At 45.3% G+C, this 17,099-nt stretch overlaps 1 non-coding gene across 1 annotated transcript; it reads right to left on the bottom strand.

The window, feature by feature from the left end:
* Positions 1-5,237: 5,237 nt before the first annotated feature.
* Positions 5,238-5,312, bottom strand: Trnas-cga (transfer RNA serine (anticodon CGA)). Its single transcript has one exon. It is a non-coding gene; the product is annotated as a tRNA-Ser (tRNA).
* Positions 5,313-17,099: the final 11,787 nt, after the last annotated feature.

Raw genomic sequence — 17,099 nt, 5'->3', positions numbered from 1 at the left:
AAGTGGATTATCTGTGTCAGGAGTTGATCAGTGGAATGGCACAGCCGGCCGCGTACAGCACATGACCCAGCATTGGCGAGTCCGGGGTGTCTGGAGCTGGCGGCCACCCAGAGGCTCGGTGGACAGGAGGGCCTCAGTTCGACCCTCACCCCATCATTGCTGTAGGTGAACTCCCTTGAAGGCGGTCCTGTGAGAATAATGGTGGAGTAGTAGCAGCGAGTCGGTGACTTGACAATTCGATCTGACGACTAGCCTGACCGGAAGACCAGTACTTATATGCGCCAAAGGGGGCCTTTTGTAGTGTGGCTACCGCATAGGTCGCGTACTCCACTTGTCGAACTGTCCCTTTTTTCTGCAGCCAGGTCATCGACGGACAGGCGAGAAAAGGCGTCTAAGTGGGTAGCGTGGCACGGTGTTGCGTCAGTATACTGGCACCAGTTGGCGTTCTTACCACAGCGAGCCTTCTTGCCTCGGGCTCCTGCACACTCTTCCCTCCTAGAACAATTTAGCCCTCCACAGTCTCTCTGGAGCTGCACCTCGACCTAGTTAACTTTCACAGTTTGATTCTGGTACACATTGTCAGTCTTTTCGTCACATTTGTTTCAGAATTTCTTTTCGCCACTCTGTAATGACTGAAACAGATACATACAATTAAAATCTTCCCATATTTTATATGGTTCCAGTCACTGACTGGCCCTGAAAACTAGCACTAGGCTGGCAAACAAATGCCGGCCGGTGTGGCAAAGCGGTTCTAAGCGCTTCAGTCTGGAACCGCGCAACCGCTACGGTCGCAGGTTCGAATTCTGCCTCGGGCATGGATGTGTGTGTTGTCCTTGGGTTAGTTAGGTTTAAGTAGTTCTAAGTTCTAGGGGACGGATGACCTCAGATGTTGAGTCCCATAGTGCTCAGAGCCATATTTGGCAAACAAATAGCAGGATAGCTGAAATGTGTCACCACACTTTGACTTATGTTCACACCATGCACACATAAGTCCATTTATATTTAATTAAGAATAAAATTCGGTGATCAATTGCACAGATATTTTTATCTAGCTTTACCGGTTTCAACAAATTTCTCATCCTCAGAAGCTTACACAATTAGTGATATTATAAATCATAAGACATTTCTGGTACAATCCTGTGGAGTTTAAGAAGTGTATTACAGAAACTTATTTGATATTGATTTAGCAGATGGGAATATCTTCTTCGCACAAGCATAATGCCGTAACATGCCCAAAACTGTACATACTGTATGCGATTATTGTAAACACAGATCGACATATTGATAATTTACAGAAAATGAGTCACATCTATGCACCTGTGAAAGCTGGTGCAAGGAACATACATAATGGAACATAAAAATATAACTAAGTTGTATGAGGACGTTATGTATAATACTTTTGAAAAACACTGCGATTGCTCTAATACAAAAGGAATTATCTAAATTTCAAATTTTGTAAGAGACGCTAAACTATAAAGTCGTATCTATTTCAGTACAAAGGGATCATGTAACAAATCTTCCCAAGTCAGGTTAGAATGTTTATACATTTCAAACTCTCTTAAGAGATTCATTTTGTACCCGTTCTCAACTATATGCAAAAATGATGGAGGAGGAAGTGTGTGTTTCTTGATTTTGAGATGTTATGCGAAAGTTGATATATACACTCCTGGAAATTGAAATAAGAACACCGTGAATTCATTGTCCCAGGAAGGGGAAACTTTATTGACACATTCCTGGGGTCAGATACATCACATGATCACACTGACAGGAGCACAGGCACACAGACACAGGCAACAGAGCATGCACAATGTCGGCACTAGTACAGTGTATATCCACCTTTCGCAGCAATGCAGGTTGCTATCCTCCCATGGAGACGATCGAAGAGATGCTGGATGTAGTCCTGTGGAACGGCTTACCATGCCATTTCCACCTGGCGCCTCAGTTGGACCAGCGTTCGTGCTGGACGTGCAGACCGCGTGAGACGACGCTTCATCCAGTCCCAAACATGCTCAATGGGGGACACATCCGGATATCTTGCTGGCCAGGGTAGTTGACTTACACCTTCTAGAGCACGTTGGGTGACACGGGATACATGCGGACGTGCATTGTCCTGTTGGAACAGCAAGTTCCCTTGCCGGTCTATGAATGTGTAAAACGATGGGTTCGATGAAGGTTTGGATGTAGTGTGCACTATTCAGTGTCCCCTCGACGATCACCAGAGGTGTACGGCCAGTGTAGGAGATCGCTCCCCACACCATGATGCCGGGTGTTGGCCATGTGTGCCTCGGTCGTATGCAGTCCAAACACGCATACGACCATCATTGGCACCAAGGCAGAAGTGACTCTCATCGCTGAAGACTACACGTCTCCGTTCGTCCCTCCATTCACGCCTGTCGCGACACCACTGGAGGCGGGCTGCACGATGTTGGGGCGTGAGCGGAAGACGGCCTAACGGTGTGCGGGACCGTAGCCCAGCTTCATGGAGACGGTTGCGAATGGTCCTCGCCGATACCCCAAGAGCAACAGTGTCCCTAATTTGCTGGGAAGTGGCGGTGCGGTCCGGTCCCAGGTCGACGGGCACGTGCACCTTCCGCCGACCACTGGCGACAAGATCGATGTACTGTGGAGACCTCACGCCCCACGTGTTGAGCAATTCGGCGGTACGTCCACCCGGCCACCCGCATGCCCACTATACGCCCTCGCTCAAAGTCCGTCAACTGCACATACGGTTCACGTCCACGCTGTCGCGGCATGCTACCAGTGTTAAAGACTGCGATGGAGCTCCGTATGCCACGGCAAACTGGCTGACACTGACGGCGGCGGTGCACAAATGCTGCGCAGCTAGCGCCATTCGACGGCCAACCCCGCGGTTCCTGGTGTGTCCGCTGTGCCGTGCGTGTGATCATTGCTTGTACTGCCCTCTCGCAGTGTCCGGAGCAAGTATGGTGGGTCTGACACACCGGTGTCAATGTGGTTTTTTTTTCCATTTCCAGGAGTGTATGAACTCTCGGCGTCTTTCTTCAGCAACCGCACCTACATCCCCAGCAACTGTGCTCACAACGGCACTACTGAAATTAACCGTCCATAGTTCTGTATACAAGCTGTGTTGACAAGTTTTTGCCTGTTTTGTTTCATAATCATTTAACTGATTTTTGTACGCAAAAATACTCATTTAACTTAGAGTGTTCCAAGTGGGATACCGTTCCTATACTAAAGCGAATGAACCCGAGAATCCATTGGTGTGAAACATTATTGCTCAACTGAGTGTTTTCTTGCTAAGTAAATTTAAATTATCACACAAGTGCAACAATTAAAGTAAATGTGGATAATTATAGACTACATTGAAAGTACGTAAAGTAAATAACTATTCTACATAGTGTGTGAACTTGGTTATTGGGACTTCTGTCCAAGAAATTACCTATTTTACCTATTTCAATAAAACTGAGGAAAACCATATATAAAACTTTTTGCAATCAGTTCGATACTAAACAAAGTATCGTAAAAGTATTTATTGTATATAATACATGTTTTCTGAGACAGTGTTGCTGATCTTACCTTCAGAAAAGTAAGTAGGCATTATTGTCGTTCTGGTGTTGTTTTCATAGACCAAAACTTTTTAAGTGTGTGCATGTGAGCAACTATGAAAACAACCATTATTCAGCTATCGACGTGCATTGGCCTGCTCCTTCAGTGATAGAAATTATTAAAAGAGAAAAACTTTAATAATAACCAAAGTATAGTAAAGACCAAATTTAGTGAATTTATTGAATAACGCCAATCGATTCGTCATTTTGGCTGGCAACCGTGTTTTTCAGTAATATTATCACTCGCAAGAAGCAGTATTTTGACGAAATAGAAAATCTGCAACCAAGACTATACGATAACTTCAAATTTGACCGAGCTTTATCTATTACGCGGCCTCTGAGGTCACTAGCGGTGGTCTACACGCTATCGTTATATATGTCTTATGGTGACGGAACAGCACTAACATCGTCATGCTACCGTTATAATAATTCGTGAAACAAGTACAAATTTTCAGCAAGAACTTGAAAATAAATTATTTACAAGTAGGACTCCGCAATTAAGCCACTGCAATGGAATTTCTGATCAGAGTATCTGCAGAACTATGGCTTAAACCTTAGAACTTATCCTGAACTCCTATTACCTAATAGCATTTTCTTCTCGTCATACTTCCCTGAACCTCGGTACGATATCCCACTATGACTACCAGTACTCCTTTTACTGATTACGACAGTTACCTGAGGCATATACTCTGCTACCAAGCAGACTGCATTTTGAGTGACCATGAACAGCATAACACAACGTCATGGACAATGATCCATTTCACATCCATGGTATCTCAGCGCCTTACTGCGCTGTTTTGAGTTAATGTCGCACCACGAAAAGACAAATATCCCGCACCGTAAGACACTGTTGTGACACTACTCATTTTAAACCATCAGCGCCAGCAAGATTGAGACCAAGAAAGAAGATGGGTGAAGAATAGACGACATACCTTCCCAAATCAGAGCTCGAACAGAAAGGTTTAGGTGTTCGTTTTTCCCGCTCGCTGTTCGGGAGTGGAATAGTAGAGAGATAGTATGATTGTGGTTCGATGAACCCTCTGCCAAGCACTTAAATGTGAATTGCAGAGTAGTCATGTAGGTAGATGTAGAAATCCCTATCCTATTGTAAACTAGTCGTCTGCGAAGTATTACAACGAAAAACGACCGCATTCAGCGACACATAGCGATGACTTTCACGCATACAAAGCCAGTAAAGCACGAGATTCTGCACTCACAGCTCCATTCCATTATGGGACCGCCACAACAGCAACACACACTTGCCAAGCCAACAAGGAACGACGAACGAAGCTGTACATCAAATACTTGCCCACATCAATCTCGCTCAAGTCCATCACCTTCGTGCAAAAATAAAAAAAAAAATCGCACCTCATGCTTGAACATTCATTGGATTGTGTGAATGCGTGAAATCAAATTATGTGATGTAGGAATTGTGGAAAAGAAACGTGTGAAAAACTAAATACGTTAAGCACACCAGACAGCTAATAAACTACAAAATAACAGTCATTGACTATGGACTTAAATAAAATGTGGACTATCGATAAAAATAAGTCATTAGTTCTGAAATGGAGAATATACACATTTACAGAAAGAGACTTTCACTCTGCAGCGGAGTGTGCGCTGATATGAAACTTCCTGACAGATTAAAACCGTATGCCCGACCGAGACTCGAACTCGGGACCTTTGCCTTTCGCGGGCAAGTGCTCTACCAACTGAGCCACCGAAGCACGACGGACGTCCGGTATTCACAGCTTTACTTCTGCCAGTATCCGTCTCCTACCTTCCAAACTTTACAGAAGCTCTTCTGCGAAACTTGCAGAACTAGCACTCCTGAAAGAAAGGATACTGCGGAGACATGGCTTTGCCACAGCCTGGAGGATGTTTCCAGAATGAGACTTTCACTCTGCAGCGGAGTGTGCGCTGATATGAAACTTCCTGACAGATTAAAACCGTGTGCCCGACCGAGACTCGAACTCGGGACCTTTGCCTTTCGCGGGCAAGTGCTCTACCAACTGAGCTACCGAAGCACGACTCACGTCCGGTACTCACAGCTTTACTTCTGCCAGTATCCGTCTCCTACCTTCCAAACTTCCGTGGCTCGTACCTGTGGTTCTATGGTGACAGAATGGCAGGTTCACGTTTTTCGTACTGCCGTTGGGTGAGGGACCGTTTGTATACCCAACAGAAGGATCGTCCTAGTGTCACTATCCTACAGCACATCTACATCTACATACATACTCCGCAATCCACCATACGGTGCGTGGCGGAGGGTAACTCGTACCACAACTAGCATCTTATCTCCCTGTTCCACTCCCAAACAGAACGAGGGAAAAATTACTGCCTCTGTACGAGCCCTAATCTCTCTTATCTTATCTTTGTGGTCTTTCCACGAAAAATAAGTTGGTGGCAGTAAAATTGTACTGCATTCATCCTCTGAATTTCCTCAGTGACGGTTCACGAAAATAACGCCTTTCCTCCAGAGACTCCCACCCGAGTTCTTGAAGCATTTCCGTAACACTCGCGTCATGATCAAACCTGCCAGTAACAAATCCAGCAGCCCGCCTCTGAATTGCTTCTACGTTCTCTCTCAATGCGACCTGATAGGGAACCCAAACGCTCGAGAAGTACTCAAGAATAGGTCGTATTAGTGTTTTATAAGCGGTCTCTTTTACGGATGAATCACATCTTCACAAAATTCTACCAATGAACCGAAGACAACTATCCGCCTTCCCCACAGCTGTCATTACATGCTTGTCCCACTTCATATCGCTCTGTAATGTTACCCCCAAATATTTAATCGACGTGATTGTGTCAAGAGCTACACTACTAATGGAGTATTCAAATATTACGGTATTCTTTTTCCTATTCATTTGCATTAATTTACATTTATCTATATTTAGAGTTAGCTGCCATTCCTTACACCAATCACAAATCCTGTCCAAGTCATCTTGTACCCTCCTACAGTCACTCAACGACGACACTTTCCCGTACATCACAGCATCATCAGCAAGCAGCCGCACATTGCTATCTACCCTATACAAAAGATCATTTATGTAGATATAAAACAATAGCGGACCTACCACACTTCCCTGGGCCACTCCAGATGATACCCTCACCTCCGATGAACACTCACCATCGAGGACAACTTACTGGGTTCTATTACTTAAGAAGTCTTCGAGCCACTCATATATTTGGGAACCAACACCATATGCTCGTACCTTAGGAGTCTGCAGTGGGGCACCGAGTCAAATGCTTTCAGGAAGTAAAGGAATACACTCCTGGAATTGGAAAAAAGAACACATTGACACCGGTGTGTCGGACCCACCATACTTGCTCCGGACACGGCACAGCGGACACACCAGGAACCGCGGTGTTGGCCGTCGTATGGCGCTAGCTGCGCAGCATTTGTGCACCGCCGCCGTCAGTGTCAGCCAGTTTGCCGTGGCATACGGAGCTCCATCGCAGTCTTTAACACTGGTAGCATGCCGCGACAGCGTGGACGTGAACCGTATGTGCAGTTGACGGACTTTGAGCGAGGGCGTATAGTGGCCATGCGGGAGGCCGGGTGGACGTACCGCCGAATTGCTCAACACGTGGGGCGTGAGGTCTCCACAGTACATCGATGTTGTCGCCAGTGGTCGGCGGAAGGTGCACGTGCCCGTCGACCTGGGACCGGACCGCAGCGACGCACGGATGCACGCCAAGACCGTAGGATCCTACGCAATGCTGTAGGGGACCGCACCGCCACTTCCCAGCAAATTAGGAACACTGTTGCTCCTGGGGTATCGGCGAGGACTATTTGCAACCGTCTCCATGAAGCTGGGCTACGGTCCCGCACACCGTTAGGCCGTCTTCCGTTCACGCCCCAACATAGTGTAGCCCGCCTCCAGTGGTGTCGCGACAGGCGTGAATGGAGGGACGAATGGAGACGTGTCGTCTTCAACGATGAGAGACGCTTCTGCCTTGGTGCCAATGATGGTCGTATGCGTGTTTGGCGCCGTGCAGGTGAGCGCCACAATCAGGTCTGCATACGACTGAGGCACACAGGGCCAACACCCGGCATCATGGTGTGGGAAGCGATCTCCTACACTGGCCGTACACCTCTGGTGATCGTCGAGGGGACACTGAATAGTGCACGGTACATCCAAACCGTCATCGAACCCATCGTTCTACACATTCCTAGACCGGCAAGGGAACTTGCTGTTCCAACAGGACAATGCACGTCCGCATGTATCCCGTGTCACCCAACGTGCTCTAGAAGGTGTAAGTCAACTACCCTGGCCAGCAAGATCTCCGGATCTGTCCCCCATGAGCATGTTTGGGACTGGATTAAGCGTCGTCTCACGCGGTCTGCACGTCCAGCACGAACGCTGGTCCAACTGAGGCGCCAGGTGGAAATGGCATGGCAAGCCGTTCCACAGGACTACATCCAGCATCTCTACAATCGTCTCCATGTGAGAATAGCAGCCTGCATTGCTGCGAAATTTGGATATACACTGTACTAGTGCCGACATTGTGCATGCTCTGTTGCCTGTGTCTATGTGCCTGTGGTTCTGTCAGTGTGATCATGTGATGTATCTGACCCCAGGAATGTGTCCATAAAGTTTCCCCTTCCTGGGACAATGAATTCACGGTGTTCTTATTTCAATTTCCAGGAGTGTATATCATCCGTCTGATACCTTTCATCCATGGTTAGCGAGATATCATGTGAAAAAAGGGCGAGTTGCGTTTCGCAGGAGCGATGCTTTCTAAAGCCGTGCTGATGCATGGACAGCAAATTCTCTGTCTCAAGGAAATTCATTATATTCGAACTGAGAATATGTTCGAGAATCCTGCAACAAACCGATGTTAAGGATATTGGTCTGTAATTTTGAGGATCCGTCCTTCTACCTTTCTTATATACAGGTGCGACCTGTTCTTTTTTCCAGTCGCTTGGGACTTTACGTTGGGAAAGAGATTCGCGATAAATGCAAGCTAAGTAAGGATCCAATGCAGTAGAGTACTCTCTGTAAAACCGAATTGGAATCTCATCAGGACCTGGCGATTTATTTATTTTCAACCCATTCAGCTGCTTCACAACCCCAGGGATGTCTATCACTGCGTCCTCCATACGGGAATCTGTACGAGACTCAAACGGCGGTATGTTTGTACGATCCTCCTGCGTGAAAGATTTCTCAAATGCTAAATTTAAAATTTCGGCTTACGTTTTGCTGTCTTCCGTTGCCAGGCCAGACTGATCAGTGAGTCACTGGATGGAAGCCTTCGACCCGCTTACCGATTTTACGCAAGACCAGAATTTCCTTGGGTTACAGCTTGAAAATATAAATATTACACACTTACTTTTCTATGGCCAAATGGATCCCATCGGCTGGTTCTTTTTATATTTGATCTTGCCTACTGTGGGTCTTAATCGGTTTATGGGGGCACCAATAGTTCATGGGTGGTTCCTTACAAAACCCTAAAAAAGTATTTTTTTACCTTTCGTACCAAAAACAAGCCACGGATTCTAAAACGGCTATTCACAGAAAATGGCTCAGATTTTTACTATAAATTCCTATGATCCAGATCTCGAAAAACCTTGAAAATTTTGTAGCTGTCTTTATCTGTTTCCGAGATACAGGCGTTCAAAGTACCATGCATGTACACATAAAATACCCAAGTAAAATTCGGTGTAGGTGAAATCTAAATAATAAATAACAGCAGGAAATCCCTCAAATTTTAACTTTGCTTTCTGTAGACATTTATACACAAGTGCCATCTTCCTATTTTCAAAACTCTTTATTCCTTATCGAGATACACTCCAAAACATGAGGTTTGGGTGCCAAAATGGAGTAGCTGCTTCAAAGACGACTATGCGCAACATATTGGTGTAATTTTTGCTATATACTCGTAAGATCCCGATATCAAACCACCTTGAATATTTTCTTGATATCTTTAGACGTTTCCGGCATACAAAGTTACCGTACATACAGGAGTAAAATATGCACGTCAAGCTTGGTTTGAGGCGAAAACGTAGTTTATAAAGTGTCATAGCACGGAGAAGTACCCTGCAACCATATGTTGTATTGCTGAAGCACATGCAAAATACTTGTGCAAGTAAAATCTGGTTTTAAGTATAACATTAGTTTTGCGTTATTTCAATTTCACATAAGTAACCTATCAAATTTTTACTGAGCCATACAGTTCTTTTCGTATAATTGACATGCTCTGCTGTAGCAAGGAAAACAAGGGAACCAGCGGGAAAACGCTCCTATCGGAGTCAAAAACGGCGAATGTGCTCATGTTCAAATGGTTCTGACTGAAAAGTTGAGGATTGCAGCTGCTTCATTCTACCTTCCTCTGTGCCTTCATAATTTTTACCAATATCTGATACGCTAACTTATTCGCTCTTCTTTGTGCTGAGAGAGATGGAGACAGTGACAGTGGGAGAGAGAAGGAAAAGTAATAAATACTAGACGATAGTAGATAGTGGCTGTGGTATAGAAAGAGCGAAGGAGGCAGGAGGCGATGGCAGTGTGAGAGTAGGAGAGCAACACAGTGGCACTTGAACACAATTCACAGTGACAGAACAGAGCTAGGAAAAGAATGAAGGAGACAGTACTAGTTCGAGAGAAACAAAGAGAGGGATAAGGTTAGAAACAAACGAACTATAAAATATGCTGCCACCACATACACGTTCTGTTCTTCACAAACCAGTCCCCATCGTTCCGTATCGTAACTGGTTTTTATAACGGAGTACTGCCCTGGTGACCAGATTGGGCGATATTTTGTCATTTGGTCTACTAATGAGAGAATTTTTTTTTAAAGAGATGCACCATAGATGTTTTGGCGATATTTTTGTTGAGCAACACGATATCTGTGCGGCACAGGCAAATCAAAGTGTATTTTTTGTATCGATTTTAATATAAAATTATATGTAATGTTTTTTACGATCCACTGCCTTGTGAATTATGGAATTATTGTGTTCTGGTGTAACCACAAGCGCCAGAATGAAGATGAAGAGCCCAAGAGAAGAGAAGGCGGTGAGACGACGTCGGCCAATGGTGCGCTGATTAGGACCACATTACGATAAGAGTGGCATCTAGCCGAAATGAATATAAGCGTCTCTCCTTCCAGCCTCTACCGGATATTAGTGGGCAGCATTCGCGGAGCATTAACACGGCCTAGCAGAGAGTGCTACGAGAATAGTTATTAGTGATACATATCTATTGCTTGTTTGGACTCTGTCTATAGCGAAGATCTTTGGTGTTTGCATGTCACCCATCGCTTGCGACACCATTGTTATTTCAAAGTTAAGTATTGTGAGTCTGCTTTGTTGAAATAAAACTATTAATGTTATTTGCTTGAATTGTTGTATAGCATTCCGAGAATGCAGCATTCTTTAGGCACCCTATTCGAGACAAGGGGCCAGCACCCCACATTTGGCGATCAGGATTTCTAAACGAATCCAGTGCCTGATAGCCACGAAATTTTAGATTATATTGTGCTGGCACCTTCATAATCTCTTCTCTTTACTTTTCAGGGGCGCATATTGCGTTAACAATTTTTTATCATTTTTGCTAATCAGTGTTTGCAGGTGGGCGTTGCAAAAATTGTCTTTGCTTTTTTTGTCTGTTTGTTGCATTTGTGTCTTCTAACACGCTGATCTCGCCTATCCCGCCAATGCTTAGGCGAGGCAACTGCAAGCGTTAGATGCAACACAACTAATGCAGATGTTTCAGTTACAAACGCAACAGATCTCAGCCTACTCAACACGGTGCAGCAGCTACTCGCCAGCGCTGCGCACCTGACGGAACAAGCACCGCCTACTACAGCTGCTATACCACTTTCTCGACAATTTAGTGAACAAGACGAGGAAGGGCTGGAGTGGCTGCACCAGTTCGATGCCAGTATGCTAGCTCACAACGTCCTAGATAGTGTGACACTTCCATATCTGTTATCCACAGTGGGAAGTGCAGATGAATTCAAAAACTCTTTCCTAATGCCAGTCCGAGTGAACTTGCGTATGGCGATGTTATCTCTTCGCTGACTAACTATTATGACCAACAGGTGAATGTGGTAGTAACTAGGTATCAGTGCTTTACTTGCAAAATACGGTTATAACAAACTTATCGCGACTGGGTACCAGATATGCTGGGTATGACAAGGAAATGCAAATTCAAATGTTCTTGCGGTGCTTTATATTCCAATGTTACGTTGCGTAATGCGACAGTGTACAATGTACCTGATGTCAAAATCAGAGAACAAATTATGAAACAGTCCGATTCCTCATTTCTGCGGGGAGTTCAAATACTAGATCAGTACGATTCCGGTGCCTTGTCGGTTCGTACATCTGAGCGGCCAGCTATTTGGCGGGTTGAGTCCCTTGCTTGTGATCGCCCCATTCCGCACCGGCGGTTTGCGCTAGCCCAGCCGAGTAAACAACGTTGCACGTCAAGTAAGCAGTTAGCTAAACAGGCGGCTACACAGGCGAACAGAATTACGTCTTGCCCAAGGTGTTACGGCACAAACGCCAAGACTGCCCCTCTCGACAAGCTCAGTGTTACACTTGTGGTAACAAAGGACATGTACAATCTATATATTTGAAACGGGCCAAACATAAGAATTGTACTCACTCACAAAAATCTAGTCACAAGGGCCGTGCAATTAATGCAGTATATTCCAAGTCTGCAACAGGCATCAGCAAACATAGAAAGCGTGCAGTTTCTTGGGTGACATGCCAGTCAAACAAATTTCTTGCTCATTTACTTCTTTGTGGAAAATGTACGAAATTTCAGTTAGTTACGGGTGCCTCTGTCACATTACTAAACCGTCACACATATGAACTGTTAGGCACCCCTCGACTGTCTAAAACCAGCACCCAGCTGACGGCTTATAATGGACAAGAGATTCCTGTTCTCGGAACATGTACTTTACTGCCATGTATCACTCGCATACGCGAACAATGACTTTTACAGTGCTACAATCAAGTGAGAGTGAAAACATATTTGGTCTAGATTCTTTTCATTTGTTTGGCTTTAATATTCACGACAATGTGTTGTCAATGTTTGCATTCAATGCAAAAGACAGTGAAGCTAGTTTGCTAAAAGAATTCCCGGAACTCTTTTCTGTAGGTTTAGGCACAGCTGCCAGTTTTGTTGCACACATTAAACACAATGATCAGCAGAAATTTTGCAGCGTCACAACTGTTCCCATTGCGTTACAGGACAAAGTCGCTGCTGGACTTAATGAATCGCAAGATAACGGAGTTATTGCGCCCATATCAGCTAGTCAGTGGGCAAGTCCACTGGTTTTGCTCCCCAAACCTTTACTTCTTATTCACCTCTGTGTTGAGTTTAAGTCTACAGTCAACCCACAGACTATGATTCAAACTTATCCATTGCCAAGCCCAGAGAATCTCGTGGAAAAATTAGGCGCTGGACGCTACTTTTCAAAAATTGTTTCCGCGACGCATATCTTCAAATACCGCACAATGAAGAGTCTTAAAACATTTGGGTTTGTTTAAATATTTGCATTTGTCTTTTGGCAGTGCTTCCGTATCCGCCATTTTCCAACAGTATTTGGAACAGCTGACTGCACGTTAGCCAAACTGTTCAAACTATTGAAGGATACTGTAGTAGCAAGTCCTACACGCAAATATGCGTGCTTTGTTTCGTGTGTTATCTGATGCAGGACTAAAGTGTAGAGTGAACAAGTGTGAGTTTTGTAAACCTGAATTACTGTATCTTGGTCATTTGATAAACAGTCAAGGTGAACATCTTCTTCAGTCACACTTTTTAGTCATACGTGACCTACCAGTTCCTCGAAATGTCAAAGAATTGCAATCAGTCTTAGGAAAAATGAAGTATTACGTTCGGTCCATAACAGATGCTGCACAAATCGCAGCTCCATTGCATCGCTCGCGTCGCAGAATGTCCCTTTTGTTTGGATAGCTTAGTGCCAAACAGCTTTTCAAAAATTTAAAGATGCATTATTCAGTGATCGATGTCTAGTTCACTTTGATGCTGCCAAACCAGTTGTATTGCAAGTTGACACTTCCTCTTATGGAATCGGTACCATGCTTTCGCACAGAATTGGTGATAAAGACAGACCTATTGCTTTCGCATCAAAACTGTTGTTCAAAGCTCTGTGTAACTATTCACAAATTGAAAATGAGTCTTTGACTATTGTGTATGGTGTCACCAAATTTCGCCACTATTTGTATGGCAGAAAATTCTATTTCGTAACGGATCACACGCCTGTGCAGTCGTTGTTTCATCCGAAGACATCGGTTCCTGTACGAACTGCCCAAAAATTGCTACGATGGGCTTTGTTGTTGTCTCAATATCAATACGAGATTGTTTATCGTCCGATAGCTTATCATCGTAATGCGGACGCACTTTCACGTCTTCCGAGTGACCCTGATACAGACTTTGACGCTTCTGCTGCATCTTGTGGTCACATCGATACTTAGGATTCTGAATTGCTTCAATTTTTTCCGCTGAACTATAAGAAACTTGCACAGGCCGCGGAAGCTGATCCAGATTTGAAAGATTGGCTAACATAAATTCGCAGATGTTGGCCTCGTTCCTTGCATAGCATACAAAACCCTGTAGTGCCCCTATACTCTGCACATTGGCATAGCCTCGCTGTACAGAAAGGTGCAATTCTTGTTCAAAATGACAATGGACAGTCACGAGTGTTGATAGCTAAAGCTTTGCAGAAAAAAGTGTTGCAGCTACTTCACCAAGGACACTGGGGGATAGTTCGTACGAAACAGTTAGTGCGTCGACACTATACCTGGCAGGATATGGACGATCAAATAGAACAGTGTACGTCGCAGTATCACGTATGTGCGGAAAATCACTCCGCTCTACCACAAAATTCTCTGCTTCGCACAGGTCGCTGTCACCATGGCAACGTGTGCACATAAATTTTGCGGACCCTTTTTGGAACACTCGCTCGTTTATTGTGGTTGACTCATATAGCAAATTTCCTTTTGCTGTGCCAACGAAGTCGACAACGACACGTAGCTCAATTCAGGTGTTGTCATCGATTTTTTGCCTTGAAGGCTTACCTGAAGTAACAGTGTCAGACAACGGCCCTCAGTTCACGTCAAATTAATTTGATAAATTCTGTCAACGCAATGGCATACATCATCTAACTAGTGCATCGTTCGATCTACAGTCAAACGGCGAAGCGGAACGTTTTGTCAGAACGTTTAAGCAGCAGATGGCCAAATTTCGCTCTGCACACACCAGGGATCAACTGTTTGTCGCCTGATACCATTCACACCCTCGCGAAGGACCATCGCTTGCAGAAATACTTCATGGTCGCCGCAATCGCACGCTGCTCCACCTGCTCCACCCTCCTCAGCATGCGGTGCCGAAGGAAGGCCACAAGTATTGCTTCGCGCCTCATGATACTGTCTTTTACAGGGTTTTTAGCGGCAGCGGACGGTGGGCGCGATGCGAAATCGTCCATAGACTTGGAGCTTGCATGAACCTTATTTCAGGTCCGGATGGCTTGCAGCGCCGCGTCAAAATCAACATCGCCTCTGTCTGGTACACGATGTTCTTTCAATCTCTCTTCCCCCAGATTCACGGGTCCAGAGGACAGCGCAGGCACTGCAACCGCGACACCGCGGGACAACCCCATGGAAACGGAGCCTTTGCCTCCTCTGCCTCCGCTCGTCCTACCGATGGAGCTGAACCCACCCACACTGCAGCAGTCGCCGCCTTCACTTGGTTCACGGCAGCAGAAGGTAGACGCGTACCCTTCTTTTCGTTTTCCAGGCGATGTTTCCGCCAGAGCGCAGGCCAGATGGCGGGGTACAGCGGAAGCTTGACGTCCCCTGCAGCCACGGCTTCCGGCCCGACGTTGCGCCCACACTCCTGCCTTCCACGCCGTGGTCACACTCCATACACGGCGGGGGGGGGGGGCGGGGGGGCGGGGGGGGGGTCGGGGGCAGGAATGTTCTTGCGTAACCACAGGCGCCGGAACGAAGATGTAGAACCCAAAAGAAGAGAAGGCGTTTGAACGACGTCGGCCAATGGTGCGCTGATTAGGACCGCACCACGATAGGAGCGGCGGAATCTAGCCGAAGTGAATATAAGCGGCACCCCTGTCAGCCTCGGCCGGACATTAGCGGACAGTATTCGCAGAGTATTAGCACGGCCTAGCAGAGAGGGTTACGAGAACAGTTATTAGTGATACATACCCATTACTTGTTTGGACTCTGTCTATAGCGAAGATCATTAGTGTTTGCATGTCACCCATCGCCTGCGACACCATTGTTATTTCAAAGTTAAGTATTGTCAATCTGCTTTATTGAAATAAAACTGTTAATTTTATTTGCTTGAATTCTTGTATAACATTTCGAGAACGCAGCATCCTTTAGGCACTCTATACAAGACGAGAGGGCAGGACCCCACATATTGCAGCCCCATACTTGTACATCTCTCCAAATAACAACTGAAGTGCTAACATAAACGGCTGCAGATAGGTAATTAGGCTATTACACAAGGGCAAACATATTTTTAACTTGTCGTAGCACATGTGGACGAATCAAAATCCGTTTTCCTCCTCTTTCTTGTTAGAAACATATCTGTAATTAGATGCTATCACAACGGCATTCAGCACAAAGAACAATAAACGGCATTGTATTCAACTGCAAGTAAGCAATGAACTGTTTAACAAATCAACTGAGCTCAAGTGAGGCCAACTCTGTACAGTAGTTCGTCTTCGCTAAATTAGTGATGGGCGATAACCGATAGTGCTCTCGATATATAGACAGGTTAAATCTATCGATGGCTTTGTATACTATCGACAGTGCTGATCCGTTTTTCGTCGTATTATTGAAAATCAAAATCTCTTTCACTTACACTACATGGCAACTAGGACGTGTGTAGCTTCAAGTAGGTGGCAGGTGGGGTCCGGACCCTGCGGACTCCCACTTGGCTACGTCCTAGGGTCAGCCACACACGCATTTCGCAGCCCAGCAAATCAGCTATAGCCGACCATAGTATCTTCACAGGACATTCCATGCAGTGTTATGTCACGGAACACTTGGCCCCAAAGAGAAACTTCTGGGTTTCAGTTATTAAGGAATTGTTGGATACATGTTTGGTGGAAGATCTTATTAACTGACATGGTGGCTTTCAGCTGAATTCTATTGGTTTCTACAATGTCTATAACTTCTTCAGACAGAAAACATTTTATGACTAATTTTTTATAAATATTGGTATATGAATTTAAACTTGTTAGTGCTCATTCCGACAGAGAGCGTGCATGTAGTATCACCATTACGCATGCACCTGCTCATCGTAACGGGAGCAGCGTTTGAAGGGGGTGCGGAACTCGACAGATGTCGCTCATGTGGCAGCTGCCTTTACACATGCCCCTCTGCGCGAACTTTTGGTGTAAATTTGACGACAGGAACTAACAACCTCCAGTGCGAAACACTCATCGGAAGATACATAAATGGTTGTCAGTCGAAATATCGTGGCAAGAGGTCAACGTAATCTGGCTGCAATC

The sequence above is a fragment of the Schistocerca gregaria genome, chromosome X (assembly GCF_023897955.1).
Source record: "Schistocerca gregaria isolate iqSchGreg1 chromosome X, iqSchGreg1.2, whole genome shotgun sequence".
Classification (NCBI taxonomy): Eukaryota; Metazoa; Arthropoda; class Insecta; order Orthoptera; family Acrididae; genus Schistocerca; species Schistocerca gregaria.
This window is presented reverse-complemented; position numbering and strand designations above follow the sequence as displayed.